The 26115-nt window shown below is 39.1% G+C and overlaps 1 protein-coding gene and 1 pseudogene across 6 annotated transcripts in view; both read right to left on the bottom strand.

The window, feature by feature from the left end:
* Positions 1-26115, bottom strand: part of NRG1 (neuregulin 1) — a 1118472-nt gene that overhangs the window by 737918 nt on the left and 354439 nt on the right. The gene's annotated exons all lie outside the window — the stretch shown is intronic.
* LOC121039803 (RNA-binding protein EWS-like) lies at positions 11698-12783 on the bottom strand (annotated as a pseudogene).

Raw genomic sequence — 26115 nt, 5'->3', positions numbered from 1 at the left:
CATCAACCTTATCGACACTGTTGTCCTTTGAGATGCGAAAGGGCAATAATTGCTATAGAAAATTTCATAGAAGTGAAACCAAGCCGTCAAATAAGGACTAAGATAGATCACTTAGAGGAGAAGTTATAAATGGAGATCTGCTAATATAATTTACTAAAAAAGTTGATGCAATGGTATTATGGAGCCATTTCCCCTGAAGGTTACACTGAAAGGTTGAAATCAGGAAGCAGTGTTTTGCCAAGTGTCATAATGCAGAATGAGGATACATCACTAATAACTCCGCAAAGAAATGCAATATAACTACAGCCCCAACGATGAGCAATATGAATGCTGCAATCGTTAAAACACATTTGAAACTCCAGTCTATGCAGAAAGCAAAAGTTTTCTAAGACAACCAATGAATTGGATTTTTTTTCATGTAGTATAAGTACACACAGAACCAACTAGATATTATGAAATATTTGGAACTAATTATAGTTTTCCTTGGAGGTATGAGATACTCCCAAATGTCTTTATAAATTCTATTCTGAGTATGTAAAACAAATTTTTTAAGCCATTTGAGACTAGAAGAAGGCATGGAAAAAGTAATTTCTATTTATCTATTTCTGTACCTCTTAGTAATAAATAATCACAACTTATATTAAATCACGCCTTTCTTTTAATGGCCATGAAACGCATTCCCTAGAGCTGTGCATTATTACTCTTCGGATGTACCATGTTTACTCACCTGAGACAACTTTTTGCCTCTTTCTACACATGCTTGCCCATTATGGGTAGAAAATCTAGCCTGAAATTTTGTAACTCCTTTACGTTAGGGCAAAGTGCAAGACGTATAAAAGAAAACCAAAAATAGAACTGCAATTCCTGAGGGCTTCCCCATCTATTAACCTCTATTTCTCTCCTTTTCTCCTCTTCTTCTAATCATGCCTTCAAGTAATTATTTACATTTTTTTGTTGTCTAAAGAAGGATCACAAACCTCACAATTCTCCTTTATAAACACTCTCTGGCACTTGAATATTAATAATCATTTCATACTTTTCTCTATAGCACTCGATATCATTTCTTAGTTTTTTAAAAAAAAGACTTATTTCATCTTATTGTAGAGTCTGGGGTAGGAAAACCTCCATGGAAGGAACAGTCTTAGAGATCAAGGTAAGAAATCTTTTCTTCCCCAAACTGACCCCCAGTGTATATGCTTTTTAACAGCTAATTTCACTGCTGAGCAGTTACTATGAGCCGCAAAAATTCAAAATTCTTCAAATGAATATAGTATGTGCTTACAATGCAAGATGCCAAAAATCCCTCTCATGCCTTTTGACCAAAAGTACAGAGGGGCAGTGTGCCTACTACTGAAAGGCCAGTGAGCAGAGCCAATATTCCTTTGGGTGTCCCGACACAGGAACTTTGGAAATGGGGCTGATAACCGCTCTACTACACCTCAAGTTCCAGGACGAGTTCCAAATTTCTTAGCATCACCATTTTGAAGGGTATTTTCTTGCATTTCAGAACTCCAAGAGTATTTTATCCAGTATAGCTTGAGGAAGAAACTACAATTATTAGGATGGAGAGTCAGGCATAAATGGAGTTATTTTCCATGATGGAGAGCTCAAAGGTACAACAGTCAGAGTCTTCCCCTCTCTTTTGTAAAGTTATTATCATGACAGTAATTTTATTATTTTCACATTGCTCATAATTCAAGAAGAACTTGTATCTTTCAGAATTTCTATTCCATATTTTATCATATTTTTTCCAAGTAAAAGTTTTCTGTTAGAGAATAAAAGCTTATTGTTTTGAGATTGAAGGGTATATCCCCTATGCCTCTGTGGTTATTTGTAAGATTTCAGACAAGGATTTAATGCTATCTGTCAGAGACTCCTTCATTTTGGATGTAAGACTCTTTTTATAATATGTCCTCTGCCCACTTTTCTAGCCTTTCACACTACTCAGAAACTAAGTCACTTACTTTATCTTATCTTTCTCTCTCTCCACTTTGGTCTTCTAAAATCACTCTTATTTTCAGGGTGCCTGCGTGGCTCTGTCGGTTAAGTATCTGACTTTGGCTCAGGCCATGATCTTGTGGTTCGTGAGCTCGAACCCTGGATCAGGTGAGCTCGAGCCCTACTTTGGATAAGCCTTGCTTCTTTCTCTCCCCCCTCCCCCCACTCCTGCCTCTCTCTCAAGAACAAACAAAAAACCTCTCTTCTTGTCTGCATGAACTATGTCACTTCAATATTGAATTCTAAATCGAGATCACTCGTCTTGCATGGTCTGCTCCATTAGAACATTGTGTGGATACTTGAATGTCTCACACTGCTTTATCATTGCCTGCTCTCTTGTCTATTTCCCTCATCAGTTCAAGAATTCTCTTTGGAAAAGAATTATGTATTACCTTCACTAACCTGGTCCAGAACTCAGCATACAGAAAGTGCTCCGCAAATGTTTATTGTATACATTAGTTATTCAAAACAGTAGAATTTATTCAGATTGCTAACATTTAATTAAATATCAAGAGAACCTGACCTGACATATATGATGAAATTAAGACTCAGACTGGTTAAAATGACTTGTCCATAATACAGATTCTACAAATTAATAGATCTGGGTTGAGACAAGGAGTTTAACTCCAGGGACTATACATGATACTAGTTAAGTACTCTGCAGCTGAAGTCTGCAGTTAAACACTTTAAAAGTTTTTCACAGATGATTGAACAATGAATATGCAGGAAATGCGACTACAGATCTCTATTGGTGTTTCAACCACTGATTCAATGCTTTGAGAATATTCCAAGGATATAATATATGTAATAACATCCTGAAATATTCTGAAGATTTCATCCAATGGATTAGGTAACCCCTGATGTCCATTTTAGGCTTAAAACTGCATGATATTATTTACATAAATTGATTAAAATACCATGTGCCAATCTCAACTGAGTGACTCTGTAACAAAGAGAAAGGCATAGCCCTCTCCCAGCAGACGCAAAAGACTCCCTTCTTCAGTCTTTCAAAACTCCTGCCAGGTTGAAACTGGCATTGATTATTTGGCAGGAATAAATTTCCATATTGCCATGCCCCAAATAATCATGTTTGTTATTAACAATTTCTTACTAGGCATCCATGCTCAACAGCCTCTTGGAGCGAAATGAAAGATAATTAAAAGATGTACATGAAAAATATCAGTTTCTCAATTAATTTCATAGGAGGCATGGAACAAGAGATGAACAGTTAGGTACTTTCGTTCATAGTAAAGCCAACCAAACAACTAAGAAAAACAATAGGCCATGGATGCCAAGTGGAGAAACAGAAAAAGTTACAGAGATGAATAGGTATTGAGAAGTGAAGTTTAAACAAATCTAAACTCCGCACTTTCTTCCCAATCTCCTCCTAACGTGGTGCCCATCAAAGTGGGTGACACTATTATCCACCTGCCCATCTCAATCAGAAACTACAGATTCATCCTGGGCAACCTTCTTTCTCACTCTCTACATGCAATCAGTGACCAAATACTAATGATTCCATTTCTTTCATATTTATTGGATATAATCCCTCCTATTCATTTCCAAAGCCGTGACCTTAGTTTATACTCCCATTACTTCTTCCTGTCTCATGCCTCCTTCCACAAAGGCCATCCTCCATACTTCCAGGAAGCCTTCTTTAGACTCCCTTTCTGATTGTGATGCCCAACTCAAAGTCCTTCAGATATTATTCTTTGCCCTCAGCATCACACAAAAGGATTTTCATAATCTGGTCTCTACCTGCCTCTCCAACGCCACCACTCCCAACAAACAAACTTTGCTCCAGATATTTCAAGTCCCTCCCAATTCTCTAGATGCATGAAAACATGCTTCCAGCCCATCTTGTTCTAAAGCTATGGGTGATATTCTCTCCGTATCTCTACTTCGGGTCCCTACTCCACTTTGGGTTTCTGGTCCGTTTTCTTCAATCTCCATCTCTGTTTCCATCACCTCATATGAGCTGTCAGAATTTCTCTCCACAATACCCTTCAGATGGTCTCCCCATGACTTACTTTTCTCCCAACTGTACCCTCCACTGCAGCTGGAAAGAGATTTTCCTTCCTTTCTTTTTTTTAATGGAAGTATAGTTGGCGCACAATGTTACATTTTGTTGTAACAAAGTGACGTGACAAGTCTATAGGTTATGCTATGCCTACCACAAATGAAGCAATTATCTTATCACCATCCAACGCTATTACAATACCATTGACTATATCCCCTATGCTGTGCTTTTTATCTAGAATGATCTTTTAAAATCTCATCATGTTACTAACTTGCTTGAGACTCTTCAGTGAGATTCCACAGCTTTAAAGATATAGACAGAATCCTAATCAGAGCTTAAAATGTGCCACGGGACCCTGCTAGCTCTTTTGACAACAATTCACTGAATTCCCTTCTCCTACCGCCTTTTAAAGCTGTGACCACAGCTTTCTTTACTCAAAATCTCTATGCCTCCACACATAATGGGATATTTATACATGCTGTTCCATTTTCATGAAAGACCCTTCCTTACCCATCATCTCTACCACATCCATTAAATGAGTCCCATACATTATTTAAATATCAACCCTATCCCTGGCACAAACAGATTTGCTAACTGCATAATATTCCTTTATCTGGGCTCAAATAGCACCATATTCCTTTTTTTTTTTTTGTAAGCTCTTATTTAAAATTACATTAAATTAGGAGATTAATTGATTAATATCTGAATCCCTTACAGGGGTATGAGCTTCATGACAGCAGTGACCATGCTATTTTTATTCCAACTTTCAAAAGGCTGGGACAGAATACTAATCTGGAGAGAGTCACAGGATGGATTGGAGGTAAAAAATGTTGAGACAGGAAGTCCAAATTGGAGGTGGTCATGGTATTTAAAAAAAAAAAAAAGAGTGCCTCAACAAAGAAGGTATTGGTAACTATGGAAAAGAAGGGTAGATAATGGAGAAAGGGAAAGGAAATTTCAGCAAGATTCAATAATTGACAGAAGACATGAGGGCTATGGAAGACAGAAGAGAGAACTCAGAGATGACTCTGCCTCTAAGCCCACATGCCCAGGAGAATGCTGGTAACTCCAGTAACAAAAAGAGAAAAACAGAAAAAGAAAGTAGTTCAGTGAGATAAGTGAAATAACCATGTGGAAAAGTTTAGCAGATGGAAAACTTGGTATAGAGAAGTCATTTCACTGGAGCAAGAGCTGAAGACCTGGAAATGAATAAGATAATACTCAAGAATTTTTTCATAGTGTCCCTCAATATGGCTGGCATACCTATGAGAGAATCTGAAAATATATCAGTCCTTGCTCCTGTCTCCATTAATCTCTTAGTGTGGGAGAGAGGTGTTTGGACACGTGCTGGTCTGAAAAAAACTATTCACTATACTCTATACTCTTGTCTGCACACTCACCCCCATCTTGCCCAATGCCCAGATTGAGAACTATTATATAAAGAAAGAGAGCAAAGGGCTGAGGGCCTACCATCCATATTTAGAAACAGAAGAAAAAGGACCAGTAAAAAACTCAAGAAGGATCAGACAGAGAAATAGGAAAGGAGCAATATAATGTAGTGCCCTCAAAATGAAGGGTTTTAAGACAGAGTTTTAAAAAGAATACTATCTATCTATCAAATATTACAGGAGATTTTGAACCTGAAAATAAGAACCACAGAGCTCAGCTACAGGGAGCATCTTACAGTCAACAGGAGAGCACCTGCGATTTACCTAAGGCGGGAAGGGGAAATGGAGATTCTAGCGACTGACTTCCATCCTCAGCTATATTATTATATTAGTCACTCAACAAGGAAGAGAGCCCTAGTAGAACATCCTGATTCTAAGAGAAGGGCTGCTTGGAAAGACACAATTGGCAACTATAGATGCAGGCATCCTGAGGAGAAGATTTCACCGTTAGCATACCAAGGTCCAAGTTACAGAATTTTCAAATCTCTGTGAGATTAAGTCATTTTACCTTTTTTCCCCACTTCTTCACATTTGCTGCAAAAATATAGCTCCCTCCACAGATTTCAAGACAAAGACGTAAACGTCTTTTGGGTTAGCCCCTCAGCTCCAAAACATGAGAACCATTATTGTGCAGCAATTGTTTCAGTCCTCCACTTATCACTACGCTGCTCTTCCGGGCAGTTGGCAGGTAGAACTGTTTCCTCTTACATATGCATATTAAATAATCTGTTTTCAGTCATTCCTAGATTGCTATTTACATTCAACACTGTCACACTCCATTACAGGGAAATTTCAGTATATTAACTCTTCGTAGAAGACTATCTACCAATTCTTTATTGTTCCATCTAGAATGAGGTAAATCATTGTGAAATATATTTTAAGGTAAACAGGAAGTCAATATCAATATTTGACTGTTAATGATTATGCCAAATTTATGAAATATCATAGAGAAAACATGGAGTCTCTTTGGCTTCCAACTTCCAAAGGAGATTGACTAGAAGTGATTATCTAATCCAGACCTAGATCTTTATGATAATTTTAGAAAAAAACATTATGGGTACATTATGGTACATTATGGGTAATAAAATTAACCACATTTGATTTTTACCCTATTCTAATACTTCCAATACTACTCTATTCTACACTTACTTCTGTTGTATAAATACACCCAGTGGATATTCCCAGATGAAATCATTTTCTAAACCAAATTGCAAAACCAAAATTGCCATTTTCCTTTAGTTATTAGAAAATCTTAGCAATTAAGAGCCATATTCATAAAGGGAATGATACTTTTTTAAAAAGAAAAAATGTCTAAATTTAAAAATCCAAAGAACCCTAAATTTCAAAAAGGAAAGAGACAAAAAGGAAAATTGATTTTGAGGCAATGGGAATGGCGGCCTGAACCCAAAGGGTACCTTCCACCAGAGACTAAAAGAGAGTCCCAGAAAAATTCTTAAGTGAGAAGCAAGGAGGGACTGAGCTAACAGAACTTATAAACAACTTCCAGTATTTAATTAGTAAGAGGCAGAACTGCTTCATTCATTATTCAGTCCAATTTATGCACAGATTGAAAGGCACCAAATAATACATGTCCAATCAGAAAAGCTGGTCCTAAAGAAGATGACTAAGCAGGAATGGTTTCAGTGAAACACAGGCTAGGGGTGCCATCCACTCTAGGAGACCATTGTCTGTGAACTCCCTTTTAAGTTGATTGTTTCAAAAGGTATTATACTTTTAAACAACTGAGACACTAAGGCATATTGTCAGGATAATATCCCATGACAGAAAGGTCATTATGACAGAAAGTCTCATAGGACTTGGATTAGACTATTTCTTAGGATTTGGATTCCTGTCATTTCATGTCCACTAAGCTCTGATGTAATGCCAGCTTAAAATGTGTCTTAATTTATTTTCACTGAAATACAGGTAGTTCTTTTTTTTTTTTTTAATGTTTATTTATTTTTGAAGGAGGGAGAGAGAGACAGAGCATGAGAGCATGAGTGAGGGAGGGTCAGACAGAGAAGGACACACAGAATCCAAAGCAGGCTTCCAGGCTCTGAGCTGTCAGCACAGAGCCCGACATGGGGACAGAACTCCTGAGCCATGAGATCAAGACCTGAGCTGAAGTTGGACGCTTAACCTAACCGACTGAGCCACCCAGACACCCAGGTTATTTTCTTTAAGTGATTTAATATCCACCCTATAGGAATATCATAAACAAAGCCAGAAGCCCATTTTTTAGAGAAAGCTCTCACTTAAATTCCTAGAGCACAGTAGTTAAGGATGTAGGTTTGAATCTTGACTTAACTATTGACTTATACTGTGACCATAGGCAAGCTACTTTTCAGTAAATCAGCTTCCTACTATGTAAAATAGGGATAACAGTAGGGGATCTACTGCAGGCTGGTGTCTTGAAAATTAAATGAGATAACATTAGTGAAGTGCATAGAAGACTGACACTGGGTATGCTATATTAGCATTTGTTAAGTAAACACATAAATTTAAATGCTGCTGATAAAACCAGGTGATGAGGAAGCTACAAAGATTGAATGAAAAGTTTTAGAACGCTTTATTGAAGAGGTATGTTTTTTCTTAAATTCTTACATCTAGTTTATATGTGTGATACAATCTTGGGAAGCAGGTTAACTCAAATACAGTATTTGTGAATCACACTGTACCCAAACCCTGGAATAGATGTATAGACATGTAAGGCAAAGTTGCTCTCGGGGCACTTGTAATCTAGTTTGGGGCAACGTACAGCCATTCAAATTGAAGGCTTATATACAATTTAAGCATATTTTTCAGAGCAACCCACTGACTCAAAGCAACGTACTGACTAAAAAATTATAATGAAAGTAATTTCAACAGAAATTATAGAGAGAAGAAGACAATTCAGACAAGGTAGATAAATAAGATTTTATCTCAGGAGGTGAGAAAATCAATAGGAGACAAGACAAAGCTTTTGTGATGATTAGAATGATATAAATATAAGTTGCAATAAGAAAACAAATGGCAGAGGCATCTGGGTGGCTCAGTCGGTGGGGTGTCCGATTTCAGCTGAGGTCATGATCCCATGGCTGGTGAGTTTGAGCCCCACGTTGGCTCTGTGCTGACAACTCAGAGCCTGGAGCCTACTTCAGATTCTGTCTCCATCTCTCTCTGCCCCTCCCCCGCTCATGCGCTGTCTCTCTTGTTCTCCCTCAAACACACATAAACATTAAAAAAATTAAAAATAAATAAATAAAAAGAAAGCAAATGGCATACTTGGAGAAGCAATGAGTAAAAACTGGTTTGAAAGAATGGTTCACAAAACAAATACTGGAGACATGATTTGAAAACGTGGTTTAAATTTGCCTCGCCTCCATTATCCCCACTTCCATTCACATGTGAGAACTTGAACTGAACTGTAAAGATAAAAGCCGAGATTTCTGGTCCATTTGTGCGACAAGTTCTGGCATTCAGAGAGATTCTGAACCTTCTTTAACAATCAAAAAGTTAAGGGGGTTTTAGCAGACATCCTGGGTGAATCTGCAGGGATAAAAAAGAAATCTGGGCAGAGGAGAGGGAGCCCCCCCGTTAGGGGGACCTTGAGAGTGTCAGGCTAAGGAGTTCTGATTTTATCACATAGGCTACCAGAGCCACTGAAAGGTCTTTTTGTATTGTTGGTTTTTGGGGTTTAAGGATGGTAATTTGATAAAATAATATGAGCCAAGGGACAAGGCATCATTTTTCTATGTGGGACTTGTGAACAACTAGTTGTTGCCAATAGTCTAACACTGAGTTATATGAGTTATGATTCTCATAAAAATATATCATGATTCTTCATAGCACTTACCTTTAAAATATCTCACATACATGGAATATGTAAGATTGGTGGTCTTAGGTAACCTTTGGCAAACAAAGTGCAATTCATCTCCGATGACTCACATAATTTGCTTATGAGTGTCTACATCTGATGACTACGTCTTTTTTCTTATAACTGCTTTATTGCATTTAATCGTGTCAATACACAAAATGAACTAGTGGTTCAAAATTAATTATTTGGACTCATTAAAGTAGTGAAATATGAAAACAGCATTATAAATGATATACTACGACCTAAACTCGCCAACATAGTGAAGAAGTTTTTATAGAGAAAGTACATAGTGGGTCTGTGCAGAACAAAGTTCTCTACAAATGCGTAAATTTCATGAGCAGTGCAAAAGGAAACCTGCAGACAGGATGTAGAATGATGAACATCTCAAGACTGCACTTCGTGGACTGACCATTTTTCATTGCTGGTCCTCAGTGAGTTGTCTGTTGCAAAAGGTTGTCAAATAGTGGTATGAAGCCACTGAAGCTTTCTTGTCATTTTCAAGGCAGAATTCAGGTATATCTATCAAGTTTTTCCGAAACAAGTCAAAACAAAAGCTGCTAGGTAAAATATTGACGAGTTCCCCCACTTAAGGCAGAGAAGAAACCAAAACCAGTAAGGTATCACTCAAAGTTGCAAATAAGTTCAGTGACAGTCACCTTATGGAGAAAAGCAGAATAAACTGTGAAATTATTTATGAAACTGTTAGAAGATGGATAATGTCAGTGGTGTACAATGTGAAAGAACATTTACTATTTGCTGTTAGGCTTTTATCAGCAGATACTTCTCTTCAGACTTGTACGAAATCAGAGACATCCACAGTGTAAAGTAGATCATATGTGTACAAGGAGAAATGATTGACAATTATTTATCACTAAAAACGAATGCCAGAGGGGAAGAGATTTCTTATTTGCTAATAATTCTGTAAGTCTTGGTGTACATGAAGGGTGCATTGGGATTGCTATTGACTGAGTGCAATCAATATGCACAACAAAGAAAGATAGCATCACATGAATGACCGAAACTGCACCTAGGGGCAAACCAACGCTGCTTTGTTCACAGTTGTCAAGGTAAATGTGCCTCCTGAACTTGACTTAAAGCTTGAAAGAAATAAAAAAAACGATGAATATCATCAGATTGTAGGCAAGAATTTCTAGCATGCTGTGCAAGAAAATGGGTTGAGAACAAAAGATTCTGTTTCTTCATACTCAAGAACTCTGGCTGTCAAGAGTAAAGGTCGTTAAATGAAACAGTAAGTGAAGAAAAAAATCCAGCAAAAAGATTTCTTTAATTTCCAGTGGAATATCTCAGTTGTATATTCAATATCTGGAGGATCCTGAATCTATCATTTCATAGACAGCATTTAAGTTTAAACATTTAGGAAGAGGGGAAAAGTTTCTAAAAAGACTGAATTTTGATATAGATTAGTTGACCAGAGTTTCTATCTTACTATTTAAAGATATTCCAAACTTATTGAAGAAAGAAATCAGTGCTGTTATGGACCATATTTAACACATCTGAATGCCAAAAATGAATATGAAGAAATAATTATCACAAACAAATCCAATCAAAAATTCATTAGAAATCCACTGGCCGGTTATCTTCTGTGTTGATGAATTCAACATACCAGCCACTTTTCAGAAGAGCATGCCCTCAGCCTAAACAGTTCCTGATAAGGCACTGGATGTCTGTCAGCAAAAACCCTCTCCCTAATTTCTGAATCCTTGTACGATTAGACAAACCAGAACCAGTCAAAAGACCACCAAATATTTGCTGCTCTTCACAATGACTTTTTTTTTTTAATTTTTTTTTTCAACGTTTATTTATTTTTGGGACAGAGAGAGACAGAGCATGAACGGGGGAGGGGCAGAGAGAGAGGGAGACACAGAATCAGAAACAGGCTCCAGGCTCTGAGCCAGCAGCCCAGAGCCTGACGCGGGGCTCCAACTCACGGACCGTGAGATCGTGACCTGGCTGAAGTTGGACGCTTAACTGACTGCGCCACCCAGGCGCCCCTGACTTTTTTTTTTTTTTTAACATCTAACTTGTTCTAAGGTTTCTTCACAAATGCTGAAAAATACTCAAGTGCAGACAAGGAATAATCATAATGTTGTGGTCAACACTGTGAACGTGGATTTATAAATTTAAAACATTTTCTGGTTTAAAACTAAATCTGGTAGGGGCACCTGGAGGGCTCAGTCAGTTAAGCATCTGACGCTTGATTTAAGCTCAGGTCATGATCTTGCAGTGATCTTGCAAGATCTTGCAGTTCATGAGATCGCGCCCTGCATTGGGCTTGTGTTGACAGTGCCCAGCCTCGTGAGGATTTACTCCTTCTCTCTCAGCCCCTCCCTCACTCATGCTCACATGCTCTCCCTCAGAATAAATTTTAAAAAAAAAAAAAAAAATTCTGGCATTCAATGCAGCTTCATGGGGGTCTCTGTGTCTATTAGGGCCAGTCTCTGCATGCTCAACAGTGCTTGCCTTTATCCATTTTTGCACATCCTCCATATCCACTTCTTCTGCCTCCCATCTGTTCTATCAAAGGTCCAGGGGGTCACTAGGGCCACCTAATTTTCCTCCACCAAAGCCACCTCAGTCCATGCCCCAACCACAACGGAAGCCACCTCTGTCTTCACCAGGGCCACCTCTGAACATTCCACCAGGACCACGGTGGTCCATGCGAACACCTCTTCTTCCCCACATGCCACTGGGGCCACCCCTGCCAAGGTCAATACCCAGGGGTGGAAAGGATGGTGGAAGGAAGCCTTTGGGCTTTGAGGCCTTACACTGGTTGTATTCTGTTCTCTGGGTGAAGTTCTGGTTTTCACACCCCAGACTGGGGCACTGCCAGGGTCTAGCTTGGTGGTGGATGTGTCCTCCTCCAGATGGATTCCCTTGGGAAACTTGGGACCCTCTTCTGAGGAATCCATCTCTGTCTCCTCCATGGCCTATGCAACCTCTGGGGCCTTCTGGACCTCCAGGGAGTGGCAGTGGCATCCATCTACCCTCACAGGGAGTCATACCACCCCGCATGCTATTCACCAGAAGCTTCCTCAGAGCAAGAGGAACCTCAAGTTTGCTCCCTTAAACCTTTTTCCCAACAAACCACTCCAAGGCAGCCTTGATAGTTGGCAGGTCTTCATAGGGCACTGCAGCACTGCCTTTGGGCTTCCCTGTTTCCTTGTCTAAGAAGATAGGGATCATGGGTTGTCTGATTATCTTCTTCATCTTAACAACTCTACACTGTTTAAGAAGTCTGCCAGATCACCTAGGGTCACACTGTCGTTTAAGCCTTGCATATAAATTGCAATGCTGTCAGAGTCTTTATCTGGATCTACAATTGGGCCTAGATCAAGATCTGGTCCTTTGTCCATGAGTCCACCAGGCTTACTGAAGCCACCTTGCTCTCTAGCACCCATTCCACCACAGACTCCTTCCCGCCCACCTCCACTGATGCTTCCAAGATCAAATCTTGGAGTAGTATAACCAACAGTAGGCTGCCCATAAGAAGTTGCACAGATAATCTGCCCATAGGTCGCAGTCGTCTGAGGCTGGGTAGAGCTGACATCAGTGGGCTGTCCATAGGTTCCACAATTTTGCTGCCCATATGCCTGTATGGTCTGTGCATATTCTTGAGTGGGCTGGGTAGCATAAGTACTGGCCCTGCTGGGCTGCAGCTTGGCTATAGGTACTGTAATCTGTGGATGTCATTTTCTCTCCTTCCTTCTTGTTCCCACAATGACTTCTAAGTAAGATCTTTCTAATTCAGCAGAAATAAAGAATAAATGAAGAAATAGACTCTATATGCAATCTGTTACAGCTGGTTATCTGTATCCTCATTTTGGAGTAAAGATACTCTCCCCCCTCTCATTAATAAAATTATTGCTTTGTTTCATTCCCACTGCTTAATTATTATGAATTAATTATTCAAAACAGCTATTATCATCACTTTTAAACTATTTACTATTGTTTAAAAATTATGACAGTATTTTAAAACTTTACCTGTAATTGGTCTGCCTATATCCTGGATGACTATTATGTGGTTTGCAGATACCAAAAAGTGGAGGAACTTTGATGTGTAGGATGGATTGGAGGCAGAAAAATGGTAGGCAGAGAGATGTAAAATAAGTTCAATGGATTAGGAGAGGTCTGCAATGGAGGTGCTAGAAATAAAGCTAAAAAGATAATTGCAAAATGTACCAGCAAGACAGAATTTCCTGAATTTATTCCAAAAGAATAAATATGCACAACATGAGAGGAATCTTTAAGGAAGAAGAGTCCTTAAGGAAGACTTTGAGGTTCCAAGATGAGGGGAATAGTTTTGTCGACAAAACCAAGAGAGTCAGCGGGAGACAATGGTTTATCCTAGAAAGTGAAGATTTCAGTATAAACACATTGGGTGTGAAGTTAATATGGTAACATCCAAGTAAAGAAGAATATTTTATATAAAATTAAAATAACACTGTATACAGATGCATCTAAAATGTTTGAAAATTGCTAGTTCTGTGAATGACAGTAAGCGAATTACATTGATCATTTGCCTAATGAACTGGCTTCACAAACAAAGGTAAATAAAAGCGCATACTCTGAATTAGCATGGTCAGGATTAATATAAACACTGCATGTGAATAATTATTACTACTAAATACTGTAGCATAGAAACACAAACATTTCATCTTCATAAATAATATTTGTCCCTAGTTTGAATTACCAAGAGATATACATCTTTACAGTTTTCAGGATTTCCTTTGTAGGTTTCCAGTATTTTTTCTCTACCAACAGATATGAAATTTTCCCCAAGAGTTGGCAGTGGTACAAACACAGCTTCATAATCACTGTGAACTGTTGTCTGTTTCTCTTCACTTGAACATTTGCCTTTCTGAGATAATTAACAGCCACAAGTAACGTGCACACACACGCAGGCAAACACAGATACTCGCATGCCAGATCCTCACCCACTGATTCCCCCAATCCCACCACGTAAAAACAGTTGATATGGAGTAACAATTAGCTTTTTTTTTTTACCATTATAATACAATTAAAGTTGGAAAACAAAAGGTTTGCTGCTGGATGGACTGGAGAATTTTTAAATTCTTTGATATTTCTTTCTAAAATATATAATAAGCTCATTTAGTCTCCCAGTAACATCCACATATGGCCTGTCAAGAGAGGATAATGCTACTGAGGGCCTGTTCTTGGGCCTCTTAGTCACTCAACTCTTGTCAGAGCACATGGTTAATATATGGAATTAGTTCATCATGATATCTTGCTAATACAAAATAGCTAAGAAACCTACAAAGATGAAAGATGACCCAGGCTGGATTAAGGGTAGAGAGTAAGGGGCTGAGGAATTACTTAGGCATTAACTGTGTCAGGTTAGCTTTAACAAATGCTTGATTTTGTTACCAGGGAGGTCAACTCAAAACTCCTCCTCTTTTACCAAACAGTGGTAATTATCCAGAGAATGGGCAAACATTGATCAGGATACCTACTCAGTTAATGCTGACATCCTCAGCTAATGAGTGTATATAACACATGAGATAACACATGATATAACACATTGATATAACACATGAGAAATTATGACAAACATCACATTCAGTGTGTCACCTCATAGCCACTGAATTCCTAGCTCTGTCAGAGTCAACAGGAAAGCTCTCAAGGGTCACTTAGTCTTCTTGAGGTTGCTCTCCTTTAATGAATAAATACTGACATGTTAATACCAATCATCCAGGAATCTATTGCAGAGGAGACTTTGTGCAAAATGAATATTAAACAAATATAAAAGCCACAGAATGGCTAAGTTTAAGTGTAACTAACAATATTTATATTATGGCATACAGTCTCATGAGAGACATTTTGTCATCTGGTGTGAATTTAGGCTACTTTATCTCGTACAGTCCACCTATACTTAGAAATAGTTAACTAAAGAGACAAAGAGAAAGACACACTCACTGAAAGCTGGGTTATCTGATTACCCAGAGAAACAAACATTGGACCAGCCGTAATTACCCTAGAGATATTTTCTGTCAGGACTGGGAATTACATAGTTCCTCTTTCTGCCTTCTTTTTTTAAAAAAAACTGTCTCATTCTCTGAAAAGTCAACCTGTTCTCCTTTCCCACTGTTCCTCACAGTACTGGTGTGGGAATGACAATCACTGAAAATACCAACTCTGGGAAATAAATTCATGCTAACATCAAGTACATGCTGTAAACATTTAATATTCAGCTTTAGAAAATTAGGCTCTACGTTTACCACTGGCCCATCAGAATATGCTCATGCCTCAACTTAGTCTCTGCCTCCTGATTCTCTTTTGATCCAGAGTTGGGGGTTGAGAGGGGTATTGGATACTCAGGGATCTCAATCCAGACTTTCAAGACACAGAGATCTGAGATTCATTCCTGCTCTGCCTCTTCCAGTTCTGTGACATTGTGGGAACTACCTCAACTCTCTTAACCTCCTTTCTGAAGTGAGGATGATAATATGACTGGCAAGGCAACTGCATCAGAAAAATGTGTACTACCTAGTAGAAAATCTGAGACATGGTACGTATGAAAAACAAATCCTATTAGAATTAGATGCATAAAGATGCAGAGCACTTCAAGAAAAAGGTGATACAGACAATGCAGCCTGGAACCTAGTACTGTTTCTGAATGATCACAGAAAACCCAGTACCAAAAGCAATTTTCTACTCAACTGTCAGGTGCCCTACAATGTGAAAGCACATCCCGTACAGCTGGAGGGCCCCTGCTGTAGAGTGTCTCAAGGGGTCTGCAGCAAACCTCTTCTGGTAGAATTACACCTTCAAGGGCTCTTTTTCGAGTCTTTGGAATGCATACAAAAGATCCAATCAGCTTCATAATAACCAAGGAATTAGCTGCCTTGAAGGAACATTTGTTCATTTCTCGCTATTTTGTCAGTGAAGGTCATAAAGTCCACACTGAATTCTCTGCAGGGACAGGCACGCAGGATATTCAGTAGTACATTTCCCACTTGGATATGGGAGGCTCGGGCAACTGTACTCTCCCTTTATTCAGTACCTAGCATAATGTTGGCATGCCCCTAAATTATTTGATGACTGAACAGACTGGTACGCAGGGTACTTTGGGGACAATGGAAATTCACCAAGGGCAGAAAAATCTGGCAGAGGATAACTCTTTATTAATAGATCCATATATGCCCCATTAAGAAATGTGATGTAAAAAAGTGTGGGGTTTTTTCCTCTACACATGAAAGTTCTCATATTTTGCCACAGGTTTTATCATCTTGGGAAACAGTTTTCTAACACTCAAGACAAATTTTTCCAGCACTGTGAAAGGAGTTCTAATTTGAAAGCTGAGCCTTTCCAGATGTGCTTTAAAGCCCAGGGAGGATCTACAACCACAGTCTACCTAAGGCTTCCTCTGTGAAAAGAGCTCTCTTAAGATGGGGAGTGAATTCCTTTCACAAGACATCTTACATAGTTTTTCAACACAAATTTATTTTACTGATGCCCCTTCAAATGCTGGCACTCTTAAGTCTCCACTGGTTGATTAGTTTGGGTCAATAAAAACAGTTTGGTCTATCCACACAGCCACCAATACACGAATAGGAACTTTCCCAAATTCTTGCTCTCCCCTATTTCCTCCCTACCTCAGGCCTGAAAACATATCTTCTGCTGTACCAAACAATCACATTAAGTTGTAAGTATTGTCAGAATGGCTTCTAATACAAATGTATGGGATTCTGTATAGTATGATTCAGATAGCACTGTTCTTGGGAGGTACTAGAGCTAGGTTCTGATCTGAGCACTACTTGCCCGCAAGACATTGAACAAATCATGGATGTTTACGGAGCCTTAGTTTTCTCATATGTTCTGTAGGATGGCTGAACTATGAGTTGTTTTCTTTTTTCTTTTTTCTTTTTATTTATTTTTAGAGAGACAGAGACAGAGACAGAAAGACAGAGACAGAGAGCGGAGGGGTGGGGGCAGAGAGAGGAGACACAGAATCTGAAGGAGGCTCCAGGCTCTGAAATGTCAGCACAGAGCCCAACGCAGGGCTTGAACTCACAGACTGCGAGATCATGACCTGAGCCGAATCAGGCGCTCAACCGACTGAGCTGCCCAGGTGCCCCTGAACTATGAGTTTGTAAATTTTTTTTTAACGTTTATTTATTTTTGAGACAGAGAGAGACAGAGCACGAACAGGGGAAGGGCAGAGAGAGAGGGAGACACAGAATTGGAAGCAGGCTCCAGGCTCTGAGCTATCAGCCCAGAGCCCAACGCAGGGCTCTAATTCACGGACCGCGAGATCATTACCTGAGTTGAAGTTGGACGCTTAACCGACTGAGCCACCCGGGCGCCATAAATTCCCTTTTCGATTCTAAAATCTGAAAAAATTTCAGGCTTTTCAACATTTATTTATTTTTGGGACAGAGAGAGACAGAGCATGAACGGGGGAGGGGCAGAGAGAGAGGGAGACACAGAATCGGAAACAGGCTCCAGGCTCTGAGCCATCAGCCCAGAGCCTGATGTGGGGCTCGAACTCACGGACCGCGAGATCGTGACCTGGCTGAAGTCGGACGCTCAACCGACTGCGCCACCCAGGCGCCCCAAATTTCAGGCTTTTGTATGCACATGATAGGTACTCAATAAATGTTTGGTAGTTTATATAAGGTAACAAAGTTAATAATGCAGTGTAAAAAAATGACTGGTCTAATTGATTTGGAGTGATTTCTGCCAGATAAGATATAATGAGAAAAGAACACAAAATGTGTATATTATGATCTCACCTTGTAAAAGGAGTACCAAAAATCCTATGTATCTATAGTATGCATGTATGTGTATATATGTATGTATATGTGTGTATATGGATATATGAATGTGTGTATATATATATATATATATATGAATTTGTATATATCTTTCAGTATATGAGCTTTGGAAGAAAAAACCCAGACATATTCTATCTAGGTTATTGACAGTTTTTCTGGGTATATGTTTATAAGTTGAGGCTGATTTTGATGTATAGGCAATGAGAAGAAAAGTGGAAACTAAACCGAAAGGAAAACTAGAAACTATGCTAAATTTCTCCACACCAATTTGTACATAAGATATAATCACATTTTCTCATTCCTATAAAATTATCTATTATGTATGTGCACATGTCAACAGAAACTTTTACAATAGCTTAATCCATCTCCCTCTCCAAATAGGGGACTCCATCACTTTCAGTGCTGCTAGTTTGGGCTCTGAGGCACAGCATAAGCTATATGGTCAGCATGGACTTCCAGGACCTGTCAAACCATACCAGGATGAGATGTTAGGTGCACACTATCAGCATAAATAATTTATTCCGGTGCTGTCCTTCATTACATCAGTTCTGACTGGTTCTAGGAGTAGCAAAGGTCAATAAAAGAAGTGACCTAGGATTAGGGGGTAGGTCTGTAAAGAGAAGGAGTTGAAAGATAAGTCAGCTAGTGAACGAGAAATTCAAGACAGTGACCGGGAGGTCCTGAAAAGGAAGCCTAAAGGGGCTTGAAACCTGGTAGAGAATAAAAGACTCAAGATTGGGGAGTACAAAAGGGGTCAAAGAACAGGTATGCTTGAGAGGAAAGATGGGATGTGAGAGACTCTTGTTGGGAGAGAACAGACACACCTGAACAAGTAAATTCCTGTGGACATAGGGAGACAAATGTCTCTGGAAGAGCTGAGATCAAGGAATTGTAAAGTTAGGTTGTTAAATGGGTCATTCCAAGCAAATGAGGAAACCACACAAAAGCATTTCAAGGAGTCAGGGAAGACTAAGGACCTAATCCACTTATGGGTGTCCTTTAAGGGCCTTTCTAGGGCCCTAAATGTGAGTTATGAGGAGGGATAAATTGTATGGAGTGCAGTGGTAAGATCCATCAAAGAGAACAATTTGGGGGTGAACATGGGCATAGTCTGGCAAATATCCTGAACATTTTAGTGGCAAAGGAGGAAACTGCCAGGCTAATCACCCGTTACTGGCCACCTTCATCCTGCAGTCACGCATGTGTGTGTATGTGTGCTGGGAGAAAGAAAATTGGGCTGCATGGAACCAGTGTCCATAAAGGAGACCTACGTTTCAAATGCAATGAACTGTTGAGAATACAGAGGATTCATTAACAATCCAACAGACACAGAGCTAAGTCAGAAGCGGAGGATGAGTGTAGGGTGGCAGACATAAAGGAAATGAAAATTGAAGTCTGCTAACCAAAAAGAGCTTACAATGCCAGGGGAATTTAGAGATAAGGAAAAAACATATACATGACTAGCCTAAAGATTTCCTAAGCCGTCTTCATGTTGTTTGGTATTAATATTAGACTAAGGCTCAAGAGGATGCTACAGCCTGGAATGTTCCCTAAGTTTTCATGTGGTCCACATATGGGTTCCCTGCATTTAGGAAAAGCAATGGGTAGACAACTGTATCCATCATTCACATGGAGTGGCCAGGCAGGACAGCAGATCTACAGGTCAGGAGCCCTCAAAGCAGTGGGAAGTAACAAGTCAGGTGAGTGGTCTGAAGCAGAGCAAAGAAATTGAAGCTGAATTGCTGCTAGAAGCTCATGTCCCACACTCTAGCCCAATACTGCTACCTACTGTAGGGACTGAGAACTTTCCCTAGGCATCATCACCTTGTCAAGGCTACTCACACAACTCCTCCTCTCACTTGCCCTTAACTTTGACAAGACAGCCAGGTAAATAGGCATTATTAACAATTTAAGTGTAGCCCAGATAAGGAGAGGGTAGCTATGTCTACAGGGTGTGTGGAAATGGAATGGAGAATGAGACTTGGAAACATTTGAGTAACTAGCTTTTGGCAAAACTGGCTTTTAGCCTTTTTCCATCATATCCTGAAAATGGTCAATTGCTATATCTGAATTTATTGAGAAGTTGATGTTTCCAGAACACTTGTGGAGGATGAATGAATTTTTTCACCAGCAAATAGGTCAGATAGGTCATCTTTTTTTTTCTTTTTTTTTTTTTTTTTTATAGCCAGGGCAGTAATACAATGGAAGTTTAAAAGATACGCTTGAAAAAGAGAAAAAAAAAAAAATTTAAGATAAAAGATACGCTTGACAGCCATTCATAGCATACCATTATTAGCCCCAAAATGAAATCGCCTTTATCTGTTTGTCAATTATTTTATGTATGCTTTATTATGTATTTGTCATATATTTGTATTTATTTGTCAGTTATTTTACGTATGTTCAATTAGGGTAAACAAATCAGTGCATCAGAGACTCACTAGGTATAGACAATACCAGTTCATCTACCCCTGCCTCAGTTTTACAAAAAAGAAAATATGAATAATGCTAGGAGTGCTTTGCCTGATTGATCCTCGTCAAACACACCATCCCCACCACCTGCCTCAGACAGACAGACAGACACACACACACACACACACACACACACACACACACACACACACACCTTAAAAACTGTCAGAAATAAGACAGACATCCCAATTCTTGAGAGGGTGTTTTTGGCTGCTTTACTGACTTTTTCTAAAATGAGGATCTTAATGGGGTGCCTGGGTGGCTCAGTCAGTTGAGCGTCCATCTTTGGCTCAGGTCATGATCTCACAGTTCATGGATTCAAGCCCCACATCGGGCTTTGTGCTGACAGCTCAGAGCCTGGAGCCTGCTTTGGATTCTGTGTCTCCTTCTCTCTCTGCCCCTCCCCTGTTCACCCTCTGTCTCTGTCTCTCAAAAATAAATAAATGTAAAAAAACATTTTTTTAAACAAGGATCTTAAGACAGAAGAAAGAAAACTAGGCTTTCCTTGGTAGCAAAGGAGAGAGAGAAAAAAAAATCAGAATGGATTCATAGGTATGTGAGGAAAAGCACATGTAGTGGTTAGGGATTTGTGCATCTTATAAAATGAGCTTCTATCCTTCCTGTCTAGAACCAATCATAGCAGAAAACAGGAAAGGCAATAGTTGGTAAAATGTGCTCAGGTGGAATGTACATCAGACAGATCCCTGTTGAGATGACTAGCATCAAACATTCCAGGAATGGCTGATGCTCAATCAGTTGACTTCTTCCTCAAAGTATCGTGACGTGGTTATGAAATGCCTTACTTCAATAAAGAGCTCCGAATTCCTCTGAAAAATGAAACAACAGGAATAGAAAGGCTTTCACTGCTTTAAAAATGATCCCAATATAATACTGGTATTAAATTCTTAGAGTTTAATGTTTCCTGAGGCTATCCTACAACATAATAAGAAATATCATAGCTTTAGGAAGAAGCTCAAAAGCACTTTCATGCTTTATAGAAAAGCCGAGTTACAGAAAAAAACAAATCAAAAGTAAACAGATGGAAGGAATGCCACATGGGGTAAATAGACAACATGGGAAATCCTTCCTACATGGGAATTATAGAAGGCTTCAACAGACTCACTGGTGATGTGAGTGAGGAGGCAATAACATGGTTGAGAAAGGAAGAGTGGGGAGAGAAGACTCAAATATGGGGAGAGTGAAAGAGGAATGGAGGTCACCCCTCTACTGTACTGATGGGAAAGATACAGTCACAGCATAGGCCTATCATGGGTAATATCGCTTCCCTGGTTGGCATAAAAGGCTCTCTCATTGTGTCAATTACCACATTTATGCCAGCTGGCTGCAGAAGAGGCATATCCAAGGAAGGAAGGAAGGAAGGAAGGAAGGAAGGAAGGAAGGAAGGAAGGAAGGAAGGAGAGAAAGAAAAGAAAAGAAAAGAAAAGAAAAGAAAAGAAAAGAAAAGAAAAGAAAAGAAAAGAAAAGAAAAGAAAAGAAAAAGAAACAGTGCCCAATTTGATGTTGCTTTACAGATAGAAAAAAATAGAATGCTGATACTTTCTGGGTTTAGCAGACCCAGAAAACCACTTCCACTGGTACAATACCTGCCACTTCAGAGACAGGATCTATTAAATAAGGGCAAGAAGTCAGGCAAATCCTTGCTGACCACCTACCATATTTCATGCCCTGTTCTAGATGCCATGGAACAAGTCAGACAGTTTCTGCTCTTGAGGAGCTTATATTCTAATAATAATTGCATAATAAAGTGATACTTAATTCATATTGGCTCTTCAGGAAAAAAGTAAAGAGGGGCTAACATGAAGCCAATTTGTCACCACTCCCCTATCTTCAGTGGAGAAGACATTTGCCAAATCAATTATGGCATTCTCAGCTGCTGAACCCTTCTCAACCCAGCGCTCCTGACAGCCGGTAAGATTTCATCAGTGTCAGCTCCTGGAAACCTAAACCAGAGTTATCTTATATTTGACATACAAACCTATTTTTTCCTCTCTTATTTTATTTCCTTTTTATTTTTTCTTAACCATTTGTGGAAAAATTGGAAAATTCCTAGTAGTACTAGAGAAAACCAACAAAAGGGAGGGAAGTCCCTCTCTTCTGGCCAGTGTTTTCAAACGGATTTCGAAGAACCCAGGGATTAGACCCAGTCTTGTTCACAGCACTGGAAAGAATTTAAACTGAAAGCTGTGCCTCCAGGTGGTGGCCCCAATGCCTGCTGTACAAACAATTCTGTTGTTCTCCAACATTTTCCTCACTGTGATCTTTTCTGGGAGGGTGTAAGGCCTTATTTTAATCAAGTGTCTTAAAGATGGTACTCAGGTGCTCTTGGCATTCTCTTCAATCAAATAAGTGGCTGGCCATTTTCTTCTTTAGTGTCTTCTGTCAGGCTTTGGTCTTACTATGTCTGATTGTATATGAAGCCTTTAAGAAAGGCCCCTGCTTAGATCTATGGAAATTACTTACCAAGGTCTCTTTCCTTGCTAATCCATCTTGACCCACTGCCTTACTTTCATGCCTGACTGCTCAGGTAGCTTTTGCCGCCACTATCTTGAGGCTACCTAGATCTAAGCACTCCTTACTACCCAAGGCCTAGGGCTAATGTACTTAGATTTCTCCTTTCCCTTTGAGTTACTTTCCATCCCTCCAAGAAAAAAAAAAGAAAAGAAAGAAGAAAAAATTTCATGCAACTGAGATCCTAGAGCTATCTGCCTACTAGTCAGATCGCTTCCATTTCTATAAGCCTTTTAAGTGTTTGGACTACCTCTGTGTAAAGTATTGAGGATCATACACAGCTGGGTTTTCTAACACACTCCTGGGGCTCCTCTCTAATCCAATCAGAAAGCACATAATCACTAAATATAAGCTAATTTCAGTATTACCCAAAACAAAACATAATTAGAAGGACAATGTGCTGTGAAAATTATCATAGAAAGCATTCAAAAGCTAAATATAAATGCATTTGAATTCTGTATGGTTTAGGGTTATTTGTGCCACTGTTCCTCTCCATTAGGGCAGAACCACAGTTGACTTTAGCTGTGATTTCATGGTCTATAAAAACAACCACTGAGAATTGGGTATGGACTGTGACTGTGTTCACATATTTCATGAGTCTTCTTCAATATCAACACTTACTCATCCTCCTTCTACTAATGATAGCCCATCTATGTTACTTCAGTGTAATATACATAGGTTATTCTCACTAGATCCAGAATGGGCCAGATATACTCAGTGGGAAAATGAAGTTCAGAATGGCTTCTAAAATCGAAATGTATTAAGCAACTCCCTTAAGAAACACTGGGCAATGAATTGTAGTGGGGAAACTATAATAATGGATAATAGGAAAAATACCTCAAACACATGTAAGTACAATTTCAACTAATGGGACAAAGCTACAGACCAGCCTAGTATGCTAGAGTGTCTCTTCTTAAATTGGGGCTATTAAAGGTCTTCATGTAGGTCCCTTGAAGTAGAAATTCTCATGTGTTTTTCTACAGATAGTTTTAAGGACAATGGTAAATATGCCTTTAATTTAATGCCTTTGCTCGATTATTGCTTCAGGAGTCAAAAGTAGGTCTAGGAAAGATGATGAGGCTCAATGAGTCTTTGTGGTCTCTCTAAATTCCTAAATAATAAGATGTATGTAAATTACAGAAAGCACAGGAAAAGAAAATCTTTCTCCCCTACTGTGTTTTTTAAAATTTTTTTAATGTTTACTTATTTTTGAAAGAACGAGAGACAGAGACAGAATCCAAAGCAGGCTCCAGACTCTGCGCTATCAGCACAGAGCCTGACATGGGGCTCGAAGTCACGAACTGTGAGATCATGACCTGAGTCAAAGTCAGGCACTTAACCGACTAAGCCACCCAGGCATCCCTCTGCACACTCTGTATGACTCTAGACAAGTAACAACTTCCATGGGGCTCAGTTTCTTCATCTGTTGAATGAAAAGACTATAAGTACACACTTCATAGTTTTAGGAGGAAAAAAACCATCTCTATAGCACTATTTCTGTAATTACTATAACTCTGGTCATGGAAAGTACTGGGGTCCAGCAATGCCCTTGAAAATCACTCAGCTAAGACTAAATAAAGTCTCTCCATGGACCCTTAGTCCTATTTTAGAGTCCGTCTTCTTTATAATAAAGCACTCTGACAACGTTGATTTGCCTTTATCTCCAAATACATCTACTTCATCTCTGCCTATCAGGGCATCTTCTTGTATCTTTCTAGACTTCCATGATATAGAATCCTTATTGCCATCTGTCGTCCATTCTCACAGATACTGTGTATCACATTCTACCCTGCTGAATAGACTTCTCTGCCTTTCAGCCTTTTTTCTTCTATGACTCACCATGATGAGCTTTGGTCTAGTGGCATGTAGGTTTTGAAGTCAGACAGATCCCAGTCTGATATCTCCCACTGTCCATGCCAGAAGTCTGGGGTTCCATATGGCACCTACTGCTCCCTTGTCAGGTAACATCACAGCTGGCCAAATGGTATGTTCAGGAAAGAGAATATGTAAGTTTGAAACATTTCAGTTTCCTCTAAAAATTTTCTACCCATTACTGGTGAGGTCAAACTTGTCTTTGGATATCATTCTAAACTGAATTCCCCAGACAACTCACCTATTAAAATGACACAACTGACCTAGAGGTGCATTATGGAAGTAACTTCTGCCAGGTTTTCTCAACTAATGACCTTCCCCAGCTTTGATGGTGGCCTATGGTTTACTTAGCTACAGTTGGGAGGCCCCTGATAGTGGAAAGTACAATAAATGCACAAACTGTTTCATTTTGCTGCATTTGATGGCTGGAAAGTGAAATTACAAAGTATATGGTTGCTTTACCAAGCTGAAAGGAGCCAAGTAAAACATATTTGAGGATGAAATGAGAGATCTCTTTAGAAAAGAGAAGAGAGGTGACATATGATTGTCATAAGCACTGGCTCACCTTATGATGATTTTGAAAACCACCAATAAGTGTGAGAATACTGAAGTGTTTTACACAAGTTAATATGAGTTAATGGTATAATGTTGATTCTACAATAATTATTGGTTTCATTGGCTCACAAACTATTAATAACTTATTTGTACCCAGAGGCACTAGTGGATTCTAAGACAAACCAAAATTAAAAAATCAGATATTCAAACTACTAAAATTAAAACCTGATAATATAAAAGCACAACCTATTCATTTGAGATAGTGGAACAAAGTAATTTATCTGATGCCTTTTGTTGACTGGAACATGAGGATAATGAACTCAAGGATTCATTTCCATAATTTCTAATGACCCTACTCATTCATTGAGACAGCCTGTACTAGTTCCAACCTATGATCTCTGTCATCATCGGTTACTAAGGAATTTTCAGGGAAATGATACCAAAATAATAAATATCAAAATTTATCTTTATGTAGACAAAGAGAACACATTCAATTAGAGATCTAGAACATCCCTCCACGTCAAATAAGAATAGATGCTGGGAAGAGAAGAA

This window comes from Herpailurus yagouaroundi, unplaced genomic scaffold (assembly GCF_014898765.1).
Source record: "Herpailurus yagouaroundi ecotype Mexico unplaced genomic scaffold, PumYag 181, whole genome shotgun sequence".
Lineage (NCBI taxonomy): Eukaryota > Metazoa > Chordata > Mammalia > Carnivora > Felidae > Herpailurus > Herpailurus yagouaroundi.
Note: the sequence above shows the minus strand (reverse complement) of the source record. Positions and strands in the feature narration are given on the sequence as shown.